This window comes from Boleophthalmus pectinirostris, unplaced genomic scaffold (assembly GCF_026225935.1).
Source record: "Boleophthalmus pectinirostris isolate CB_2022bp ecotype Guang Dong unplaced genomic scaffold, ASM2622593v1 HiC_scaffold_9, whole genome shotgun sequence".
NCBI classification, from domain to species: domain Eukaryota; kingdom Metazoa; phylum Chordata; class Actinopteri; order Gobiiformes; family Gobiidae; genus Boleophthalmus; species Boleophthalmus pectinirostris.
In genome coordinates, this window is record NW_026571541.1 from 12,269,667 (window position 1) to 12,282,460 (window position 12,794).

A 12,794-nucleotide genomic window follows, 5' to 3' on the forward strand; every position below is an offset into this window, starting at 1 on the left:
TGTCCAGTTGACAAATTGAATTTTTTCCTTTGCCATGATTTCTACCTGGACAACTGAGGGATTTTTCACACATTCTGTGGCTCAAGTGTTTCATTTATTTATTGCACCTCATGATCTTTGACAATACTGTACATATAGAGTATTTTTTGAGGGAAATCCTGTGAACATGTTAGTGGCAAAATGGCATTCTACAGTATATTCAGTATATTATCTATATATTGTCTTTTTATTGTTTTCCTCAAAACCAATATATTGTACTTCAAAAATTTGTTAACAGAATGTGTGAAAAACAAACAAACACCTTGATAGTTTGGTAACACTTTATAATAACTACACCTTATTTAGCCTTAATAAAGCATGAACAAAGACTTAATTAATAATGATTCACGCTTAGTAACAACTTAATTACTACCTTAATTAGCACTTGCACTTAATTTGCCTGTGCTGTAAATAGTTACTCGTAATTATTTCATACTTAATTACTCATGAACTAACCATTTGAGCATTTATTAATCATTAGTAAACTATGAGAGAATGATTTACTAATAATGCAATGCAATGATAATTCAGGCAGCTGTTATCTGTTAGTTAAGTCTTTTTGAGAGCTTTTCTAAAGTGAAAACTAATTGTCCTTTATTAAGCATTTACTAAGCATGAATCATTATTAATTAAGTCTTTATTCATTATTAATTAATTCTTTATTCATGCTTTATTAAGGCTAAATAAGGTGTAGTTATTAGAAAGTGTTACCGATAGTTCTTGGTCTTGGCAGAAGGAGCAATCAGATCACCTTTGACTCTAAATATTTACCAGGACCTAATCAGATATATACTGAACATGCCGTATGCATGCTACACTTTTCAATAATAATGTTCTTTTCATATTTTTCCAATGTAACTTTGAGTGTCAATTCTTATTCAGCGGAGTAATGTGTGCCACAGCCTGTTTCGTTTTTTAGATCGTAAATACCATCTACCAAAAGGATTAACCTTCTCTGTGCACACTCGCCTCCGCAACATCACAACAACTTTGGGATTTGCATCTTGTATTCCTGTAGATCAGTGGGTCTCAAACAGTGGTAACATTTATGTAGTGGCTTATCCAGGCTTAGACCTAGACATCATTTAGTCTGTGTGCATACATTATTTCAGTCCTGTTTAAAGGGAGAGTATGTAGATTTTTATTTATTTATTTTTATTTCTATTTTCAAATTTATTGATCCACAAGGGAAATTATTTTTTCTTTGTCCCCAGATAAGAGGCGATCAATTCAAATATTGGTTTTACTCATAACAGTTGTAATGCTGATGTATTCTTAATTACAAAACCTTTGCACAATATGGCCAAGATGTTTTTAATTTGGAGTTTTTGGTTGTCAAGACGATTATCGAATCAGAAAGCAGAATGAGCCTAAAACTGGAAATGCCTTATATGTGCGTCCTCGAGATGCAGATTATGACGGGGGCATCTGAGGTTCTGTTGTGATTGTAGTTCCTTTTTAAAGGACTAGTTTCATGCCTTACGCAGTTTGAGTTGTAAAGTGGAGCGTGGAAGTATAGCCTATAGTATATAGGCATACACCCACCTTTGGTCCTGTGTGATTACTAAACTTATTACCTGAGGAGACTTTATTACACAGGTTGTTTGCACACTTTATTATTGCCTGGTGCCCGGTTCTTTTTTTTAATATTATGTTTTGAGAAGCATTTACCTTCAGAGGTATAGAGCCTTTTAGTTTGTGATGGTGGGTTTCTCTAAGTGCAGAGTGTTTCTATTATTTTATTAATATTATTTAAAGAAATAGAAAATTCCCAGTGTCATCCATTAATAACATAAAGCAACTCTGAAAATAAATGGTCAAATAGATTGTAATCAACAAAAACAAAACATTTTTTAATATGATAATGCATTTCTGTTTTGCTCTCAGTAGGGTATGGTGATATTTGCTTGTAGTCTAATGTTTACAAGTTTATTCATCACGTTTACTTTTTCCTATTGAGACCTTTGTTTTTGATCTGATCTCATTTTGTATAATAACTTTTTATGATATTAACCCTTTTACTTTTGAGACCTTCCCTGATTCATCCTGTAAGAAAAGCCCACAGCTGAACCAAAAATGCTTTTTATCTGTAATGGCGTTGGCAACCATCTCAGGTGTTATTTCATTTCGCTCTGTACCAATGAGAATGACTGAGAGACCCATTTTATAAAAGAAAACCTGCTATTTTGGTTTTCTCTTTTGGAATCCGCTCCAGTGCTGGCTGCTATGTTCTTTGGTGGAAGTGTGAGAGTCCATTATAGTTCATTTGTGTCTACGAGACAGAATATAACGCAACAATTTGGCAGAAGGCAGACCCGCAATAAATGGAAAATGACTCGGATAGAGGCCTTATTCACATTTTGAGTGAATCTGTGTTTGTGCATGAGAATTAAATGAAAGTGTTCTGTGAAACAAATACATCGCAAAACAAATTCTTGAGTAGCTTTGAATCTCTTGTAATTTTCCCTGTGTTGTCATCTGCTTATCTTTGAGATGGATACTTTAATGCCATACTGGGGACATTCCAAGCAAAACGCTACCTTGAAACAACAACATACAGACCCTCCACAAGAAAGTGCACATTTGTAACATCCTAAGAACATGTCTTTCAAACCTCTGTAAACTTCTTTTACTTCCTACTGCACTGCACAAGCACAATATGTCCTGTGTGTAATGTCTTGTTTCATGTAGCTGCAGGCAGTGAGTCTCTGGAGTTAATTTGCTCCCCAGTGCAGCCCTGGTAGTGGGAGCTCAGCCCAGTGCAGATCACAGCCTCTGTTCTGTGGAAGGAGCCGATAATTACATGAGAAAAGACCCACACAGAGAGGAACAGCTGCAGCTGGACTGTCTGGACACATTAAGGAACCTGTTAATAGTTGAGTTCTGTAGTGTTTTTATTTCACTTTCAATACTTAGATCATATTTTTTCATTTGTTTCACTGCCAACAATTGTGGTGATGAAGGGCAGCCCTGTCTCAGTATCATGTTTTCATATTTCTTTAACTCATTTCCTTATTCAAGTGATATTGGTGTTACTTAGCTTTACACTTTGAGTATGTCAGTGTATGTCGAGCATTGAAATTGAAATGTAAAAAAAAAAAAAAAAAGACTTGGCAAATGTCATCCTGAGGCAGCTGCAGACTGATTGCAGAATTAATATTGCTTCGCCCAGTATTTTCATAGCCAAGAACGCTACAGCTATATTACATATTAACCGATACCCTTGAACTTACAAAGATTTTTTTTTTCTTTTATTATTTTCTATGGATTTCTAATTACTATTTATCACACATTGTGCAAATCAAAACCATTTATATCTACTAACCTTGAGCATTCCACTACAGCTTCTCCAAATCCAGGCTATGGTTAATTCATTCACTGGCATTATATAAGTTAGAGACCAAGACCAGACCGGGACTGTGACCGGGACCAGAGCGGACTCCAAACTGCCAACGGTCTGGTCCCGGTCTGGTCTTGGTTTCGGTCTGGTCCCGGTCTGGTCCCGGCCTGGTCCCGGTCTCAGTCCAGGTCTCAGTCCTGGTCTCAGTCCCGCTCTGGTCCCGGTCTCAGTCTCAGTCTCGGTCTCAGTGTCGGTCTCAGTCTCGGTCTCAGTCCCACTCTGGTCCCGGTCTGGTCCCAGTCTCAGTCCCGCTCTGGTCCTGCCCTGGTCCCAGTCTCAGTCCCGCTCTGGTCCTGCTCTGGTCCTGGACCTGGATCAGTCCTAGTTCAGTCCATATGCAGTGCAGAAATCCGACATCACAGTCACGGAAGTCACATAAACGGGAAATGATTGTTTTCCGTTTTTTCCATTCTTCATTTAAACACAAAATCGAAAACTGAAAAAAAACCTAATCGTTATCCTTTTTTTCATTTTAGTTTTGGAGACAAATAATGAAGAAAACTGTTCTTATTTTTGGTTTTATATTGAAAAATGAATGAACGAATGATACTCAAATTTTAGTGCTATAGTGTTGGGTTTTTTGCACCGGGCATACGCGCACAAAGCACAGAGCAGGAGATATGAAGTGCAGAGAACACACTATGTATAGTGTATGTAACGCTCGACTTCACTGTGACTACAGTGGAAATGAGGAAAGACCGCTGTGTTTACTGTGTCTAAAAATGTTGGCAGCTGACAGCATGAGGCCAAATAAATGATGGCGTCGCTTAAAGACATTACACCCCAGTCATGTTGATAAGCTGCTTGAGTTTTTTTGGCAAAAACGTGCTGAATATTGCCAACAATCATGCCGCTTTGTGAATGCTACTTCAGTAAACCAACGAGCTCTGTTAGTATCATATCAGGTGCCGTACCAAATAGCAGAGGAGCTGATACTGCTGCAGCATTAGACATGGTTTCTGTCACGCTGGATGATGCAAGTGCTTCGAACTATAACACGGACATAATCTATCAAGACGAGGAGGAGCGGACCGCCTCATCACAGAGTTGAACACAGAGCAGAATACAGACGGACACATGCTGCGTTTGTCCCGGTAGTCACTTTGGAGATGCTACTAAAACGTTTGCTCTCGTATGTAGGCTACTGAAGGTGAGGGTGCGATTTGTCCACATTTGGTAGTGGATCTGTGAAGTGGGAGGCGCGAAATGTTTTCTTCTTCCTACAGGGGGCATGACAGAAAATAACTGAGAAGCACTGATATAAGCAGACATATTTGTTTTGATACGGACAGACCTCGCATGTCCGAGATTGCCAAACCACCTATTTTGGATCCCAGGCAACTTTTTACCTACTGCTGAGCTTAGCTTACGTTCAGACTGCAGCCTGAAGTGACCCGGATCTGATTTCTTTCGCCCCTATGTGATCTGTATCAGATTTTTTTAATGACAGTCTGAATTTCACAGATCCAATTTTTTTTCAAATGCGACCTAGGCTTCTTGGATATGTGGTCCTAAAATTGATACATATCTGATCTTTTGACATGCGACTTCAGTCTGAACAGTCAGGTCGCATTCCACCTACACATCAGGCTTGTAGTCGAGTCAATGGAGGGAAAGTGAGGTTATTGAGTTAATTAATATTTGGGGAGATCACTGTGTTGAGGCCAAATTGGAGGGGTGTTATTGGAATGTCAATAATGTCAACAAAGATAAAAAGCCTACAAGCCAAATACAAGGAGGCTAAAGTCTCAAACAAATAAAGCGGCCGTGGACATGCAACCTGTCCATTTCACGAAGAACTGGACTGTATTTTGGGAAACAAGCCCAGTGCTTAGGCTCCAGTGTCCGCCAATGCACATGCGGGACACTTTTGGGGTGTTTAAAGTTCACACTAGATGACTATACAAGTCACATTTAATTGGAAATGTGAACAACCTCACAAAAAAATCCAAATTGAGCATTAAGCCTTGCAGTCTGAACATAGCCTTACTGTGTCTGTTTAAAATGGCTATGTTGCAAACCACCGTGTCATGGGCTGAAAGTGGTTTGACATGTAACCATAACATGTAATTTCCATTCATTGAGGTGTGAACCATTTGAGATGTCACTAAGAGCTTTTACACCGCATACTACCTGAAGGTACCTGCCCTCTGTCTAAAGTGTGTATTTTTCTTCAGATGTTGGGATTTCTTTGTAAGAGAAATCTGCGGTAAACCCGGAGGTCACTTTTATATTATTCTTCTTGTGTAGTGAAGGTGACCAAGGCTCTGCTTCGTCTGACTGACTTGCAATAAAGATCAGCCATTTGTTCTGCCTCATATAATTCAAGTATTACAATTTAAGCAAAATGGGTGGTTTTGTGTCCTTGCTTCACTGAGAAATATTTAATGTAGTTTAGATAAGTCTGTTGGGCCAAACCTGTCCTTATATCTTGAGGCAAAGAACTTCGAGAACTAATGAACTCTCAAATCACTTATGTTAACATCCCTAGAGGCACTGATTCATACATTAACATGAGTTATAGTGTTTTGCTCAAGGACATGACAACAATATGGATTTGGAAAATGCTTTGAACCATTACCCATCTGACTATTTGAAAATAACCTTATTATATTATTACACGGGGTATGTATGTATGGAAATGTATGGAAAATGGTGCTCAAAATAAAATAAAATCTTGTTATGTATGCAATACCCTTTTCTAAATCAGCGAGTTTATTTTTAAACTGCTCCCCAACCAACTACAAATTTTGAGTGTAAAAGTCCGCAATGTGTCTGTAACGATATTCATTTTTATATTTTTTCCCCATCCAGATTTATCATGACAGAATTTACTTTTGCATTTTCAGTTGTGCCCACTCCATGCTTGTCATATGTCTCATCTGTGGAATCGATCATTTCTAGACACCTCTATAACTCTCTGTTACATTTGCCATCCCATCCAGATCTAAATCCACCATTTATAAAGCACCTACTGTCAGCTGCCAGAAAATATAAGACATAATCGCCGGCTTTAGCTTCATCTGTCTCTCCTGTGTATCCGTGAATTCACAATGGAGTTCTGTCAAAAAGATGTTGGATCTAAAGTATATCATGGGCAGTGAAATGTAGGTTAAATAAATAAAGGCTTAGCATAATACCAGATGTTGGTTTAGGAAACAATAGCTTCTTTAATTAAATTATTCACAAAATCTGCTTTACACAGGCTGTCTGCAAAATTAAGCATAATTTCCATATAATTACCAGGCTCAGTTTTTGTCAGATGGTAATTATATATTTTTGGCTCAGACTTTGCTTAGTTATTAGCTTCCTATCCTTTTGACATGGCTTTCTTATTCAAATTATGGTGTGAAATAGCTTGAAATGCATACTGTCTGATTTCTTGCCATACTGAGAAAATCTTAAACTAAAATGTTTAGCACATTTTTTGGCCACAAATATGAAAATACAATTAAAAAGTGACTTACTGGTAAATGAATCGAGCTGTGAACATCTGGTGTTTTAGAATCTCACATATCAGATGTGCATGTTTACACTAGATTTTTTTGCGATTAAATGCACCGTCCTTCTCCTGTGTATTAGACCTCATAAGACCATTTTTGCATCTTAAAGGTCTTATATTACACACAATTTACTCTTGTGAGCTTTAAGCCATTTTATAATGCAGTTACTTCCTCAAAAGCATACTTGGATTTGTTTTTAGTTTCATTTACATTTGAGTAATCCTGCATTATTAGTCTGTCTGTATCTTCAAAGCTCAAAATTCCCAAGAAGGGTCCAGCTGCGGCCTGGGTATTTCTGTCCTGAAACAAGAACACCCATTGGCTATTTCTGGTAGCACAGTTTCACAAGGGAAACTGGGTATAACTAACTGGTGCCTCTGCTCAATGTCATTTCTTTCTAGCGACTAGGTCAGGAATTGGAATACACTAGACGGTTCACAAAAACCCCAGAAGTGCGAGTTAGGCCACCAGCTAATCAGCAAAGAGCCATACATTTTGTGTTGGCAACGATTCCAGAGATCGAGGATTTAAAGCAGGAACAAAGAGAATGTTTGGTGAATTTTATCAAGGGGTTAGTGCCCCAAAGACGTTATTGCCCTTCTTCCTATGGGATTTGCGCCCTGTTAGCGGTGCATTACATACTTCAAGACCAAATTGCAGTGATTGGTTAAATGAAAAAAAGTACCCGCCTACCGTTGAGCGAATGAATTCTAATGCTGCAAGGTCAGACAATTTTTACAAAGTGAAACCGGCTGATGAATCAGGCTAGGGTATAGCCTCATTTGCCCGGGATTTTTTTTGTATGGAAGTGGAGCATCTTTTTCTTCGATGAAAGACCACGATATCAGTAAGTTGGCTATTTATTTTGACAACATTAATGTTGGCTGTGTCACTGATATAGCTGCTTTTTCATCTTAATTGTATACGAATCAGATATTAACATTAGCGACACGTATTCGGTAGTAACTACTCTCATGTTATCTCGTATTTTAACAGCGAGCCAGAAGAAAGCTACGTGTTATACTGCTTGTTGTTATAGACTATAGTTTGCAGAGAAGTTTTTGTTTTATTTTACGATGTAGCCAGTATTACTACAATACATTGTTAAGTTGGATGTGATAATCTTAACTGGAAATAGCAGCCATAGAACATAGATGGATGTGATGCTTCGTTTTGGTGGTAAACAGTATAACATGTAGCTTTCTTCTGGCTCGTTGTTAATATAAGACATAACATGAGATTAGCTACTACTGAATGTGTGTCGTTGCTAATGTTAGTAACATATTCTGATACAATTAAGATGAAACAGCAGCTATATCAGTGATACAGCCAGCATTATTGTTGTGGAAATAAATAGCCAACACCATGGAGCCTCCCTGAAATGATGGTGTTGTAGTTTAAATACATACAGTCTATGGTTGTAGCCATATCTCTCCCTTCCCCCACACTCACTATTCCTTTCTCTCTTTTCCCCCCTATTTATCTCTTTAGACTGTATAAAATATATTAAGATAAACCTATAGCCGCTCGCTGCATTACCAAGCTTTGCTGGATGCTCGGATGTCGGTCTTAAATGTAAATCAAGTTGATTAAGATGTAATTGGACACACGTTATGTATTTGGCTTTGTTTGCTAACGTTTAATCTATGACTCGATGTTATTTTGAAACTTCTTTGAGAAAACTTAACTATCAGTCGAAAGCTGTTAATCTGGATGTTGATGTTGAGAGAGCCGGATGCTGACAGTGACGAGGAACGGAGCCCCCACCCACAAGGGAACGCTCATTTGTGTCTGCAGCCTGATGATATTGAAATACCCTGCTCCACCTTGTGATGTCATGAAGCAGTAATTTTCAACAGCTCCATTTTACCTTTAGTTCAGTAGGGATTGGAAATTCGAGGGCTGAAATCATCCGAATGATTCTAGTGAAGGTGTATAGAGTTTGAAAAACACAGTGGAGCGCATCCTATATTATCAAATGACATCGAAAATTGGTGTTTTCTGTTAGAGAGCACAGCGTAAATATGCAGGTTTTGTGAGTTAAACATGTGGGAATGAAACAAAACACAACTCCAGGTATGTATTTGAGCAAAAAACAACATTATAACACAGATCAGAAAATAGCTTAATATTGGCTCTTTAAAACCTCACTTTTGCCCACCAGCTCCCTGTTCTGTTCTTCTCTCCATTGGACTAATAGCTGTGCCAGTGGTGTATTCACATTTAATTATAGAATACACCGGGCCTGCTGAGCTCTGGACACACAGCAGAGTTCATTTTCATTTAACCATATTTAATGTTTTTTTTCTTATCTCCAGGTGTGGCACGACAAAGTGTTTCATAAAGATTATTCTGAGGCTTTAAAGTTCTAGGCCAATTCCCCATAGTTATTACAGACCACTGATATAAATCTACAAGTATGTGAACACACCACAATTCCCTGTTTTATCATTATTATTATTATACAGTATTTTATTTCTCTTGTTACTGATGCAGTACACACACATAATGGCTGCACTGTTTATGTTGAGGTAATTTCACACAGTCACGTATCCATTATCAGTAATCCCAAGGCCATACACGTGTGCACAAACTGTTAATTAAGATCTTTCTACATGTTATATATTGGATTTGTATTGTAGTGTACTTTAATTAAGCATGGGTAAATTGATCTGCAAAGCCCTTTGTTGACCTTAGTGGTAGAGCCACGCAGAGCACAGTTTTTCATAATAGATTAACAACACTGACGCATGCACTGCAGATAAGACATTGTATTGGTTTATTTGTGTGTGGAAAATGCCATTGTTGTTGTGTGATTCTGCGGTATCTGTTTTAGCTATACAATTCTGTCAATCTATAATGTACTTTTACTTATTTAATTGAATGGTCCAGTTGTTTCTCTAATTACTACTGTATTTTTCGCTCTGGAGTATAAGTCACACCAGCCCAAAAATGTGTAATGAAGAAGAAGAAAAACAAAAAACATTTAAGTCGCACTGGACTATAGGTCACACTTTTGGGGAAATTCATTTTATGAAATCAGAGAGCAGGAACCGACTTTTCATCTTGAATGGCAGGTTATAGTAATAACAATAGAACAGAGAACAACAGGCTGTTAACGTCACATATGAACAGTTCTTAACTATAACATAAACAACAGAACAGAACAAGTTTACCAAACTCTCCATCTCACACCAAATCACTAAATCCATTGAATTCTTCATCCTCGGTGTCACTTCTGAGTAACTCGGTGACGTCTGGAGGTAAACAGAGCACTGCTTCATCTTCTGTCGTCAGACCCAGCATCAGTACCTGTTAGAATTATTCCAGGCTTTCTGAATCCGGACAGGATGGTTTCAGTTGACACTGAAGTCACTTAAATTTAAAATTTTCAGTGGTACATAAGTAATGGTGCGATCGCCTGACATGATACAAACAGGACAGAGGCACTTTCTGCAGGAGACATGTGCAGTAGAGTGAAGTGACAGTGGTACAGGAGTAATAGGAGTAGCAGATATTGGTGCACAAGCCTAGAGTGCCCATTCACAGCTGTCAGTGTGAAAATTTTAATATGTATATTATGTAAGTCACACCAGAGTATAAGTCGCAGGACCACACATACCATGAAAAAAAAAGTGCAAATTATAGTCCAAAAAATACAGTTATTGAAAATGTATTAAAATGTATACATGGATAAATATTGTTTTCCCTTTATCATTTTCATCAACTGCAGCAGATGACATAATTTATTGTATCCCATTATGCTATTTTCGGATCTATAATGTTGTTTCCTCACCAAAAACATACCTGGAGTTGTGTGTTGTTTCATTTACACATGTTTAACACACAAATCATGCATATTAATCTTCTCTCAAACAGGAAAACACTCTGTTCCACCTTGTGATGTCATGTGTTTATACGGGAAGTGCTCCACTGTGTTTTTAAAGCAAAAGGTAGCTGTTAACTTGAAAACTAATAGTATAACATAACTCCAGGTATGCTTTTGAGGAGGTAACTACATGAGACTTGACTTAAAGCTCACAAGAGTCCAATGACCATACTATAGAACTTTTACCTGCACATTTTAATTAAATGACAGATTCTGACAGTGGGCCAGTGCACTAGCAGAGGATTTTCCCCATATGCAGTGAACATCTTGTGTTCTGCAATGTGCACATTATCTCAAGCTTTACACATTTATAGTAAATAGTTTTTTAGTTTCCAGCCTCAGCTAATGAGCTACATTGCATCTCTTTCCGTGATTTCATGCTTCAGTAATGTGTACTGTGAGTTTTTGCAGTATAGTACATATCTCATAAGTACAAGCTGTTTGGCGATTGCTGTCTCACGCCCGTCAGACCAAAACATCTGCTTCATTAGCTGATGTAGTGTAATGACATTGGCCAAGTTGCAGTTTTTGACACTGCATTTTCTCATGTAGCTGAGTTTGCACATGAACCAAGGTCAAGCTCAAAAGTTTTCCTGTATTAATTTGGTTTTCATTATCAACATAAAAAAAAAAAGAAAAAAATCTCACCAAAAAAGAAAGATCCATCACGAAACTCATTTGTGCATAATTAGCGTGATCACAAATGGATCGTTACCCAGGACAAATTTTCTAAAGCAGTTCATTAAACTTGAATAGAGTGGAATTCTCCAATGACAGGCTTTGTTCACACATCAAAACTGAACATAAAAAACACCTACTAAACACCTACTCTTCTGAGCTCCTTGGCTTCATGGAATTGCATCCAGTGATCATAGTAGACTCAGTTTAGTTATGAAGATTCTATGTTGAACAAACAGACATCTACCGTATGTTTTTGTTGTCTTTACCATTTAAAGGTGCACTGTGTAACTTTTCTGGGTTGACCACCTCCTTGTTTCCATGGGATATTGATTGTTTTGCATGGAGTGTTCCATAGTATGGTATTAAACTTGTCTCTTTTGCATTTATTCCATGTGATTTTACTGATAAAAACACCACAAAAACAGGCATTCTTAGACACACTGAGATGCCTCTCCATAGATTTGACCTGTATCTAGGCTGAGTACACCTTTAATTTGTTATGTTTTAAATATTATCATCATGAAGTATGTGAATAAATATAAAGTTGACAAATATTTCACTTTGAGCGCTGAAGATGGAAATGCAGCGAAAATACAGCGTGTACTTTGATGCGGGTACTGCCATTTGAAGGAGATTCCCCCATGTATTTGATCTAGTCGTGTCTAATCCATCTTCTGAGCAGGTGATCCACTCATTCAAGTCTCATTATTATTCATTAGGATGCATCAAATATTCATTATTTGAGCTCACTGGAAAAGCGCTGGAGCTTGTGTGAAGAAAATTTAGAAATCACATTTGACAGACAGGATCTTTCTTTTCTTTATGCACATGTCTGACTAATTCCATAGTTGTATATCTAAATTAGTGAACTCAGTAGATCATATAGTTGCTTTCTGGGTTAAAATTTGACATATTTTCCAAAATCCTACATGTTTTTGGTTCATATGGGCCTGTTCACTGGCGCTGTGCATTTAGTGTGCTCTATAATTTGACAGTTTTCACACAGATCACATGGAAGTTTATAATGTAATATGATATAATGTTTATAATGGCTTGTTTCCTTCATTCTTTTTCTATTATTATATGCTTTTTCTACTGCAGAGTTCAGAAGGGTGATGAGAGACAGTGAAAACAAAACTCAAGGTTAAAAATTCAAGGTTATTTGTCATTCAGGCATGCAAGAGTGAAATGTGTTTCTCAAGGCCCAGCGATTAAAAGAAATAGGAACAATAATAAATAAGCAATATTACAAAGTACATTAAGAGCATTTAGCAGTTCCAAT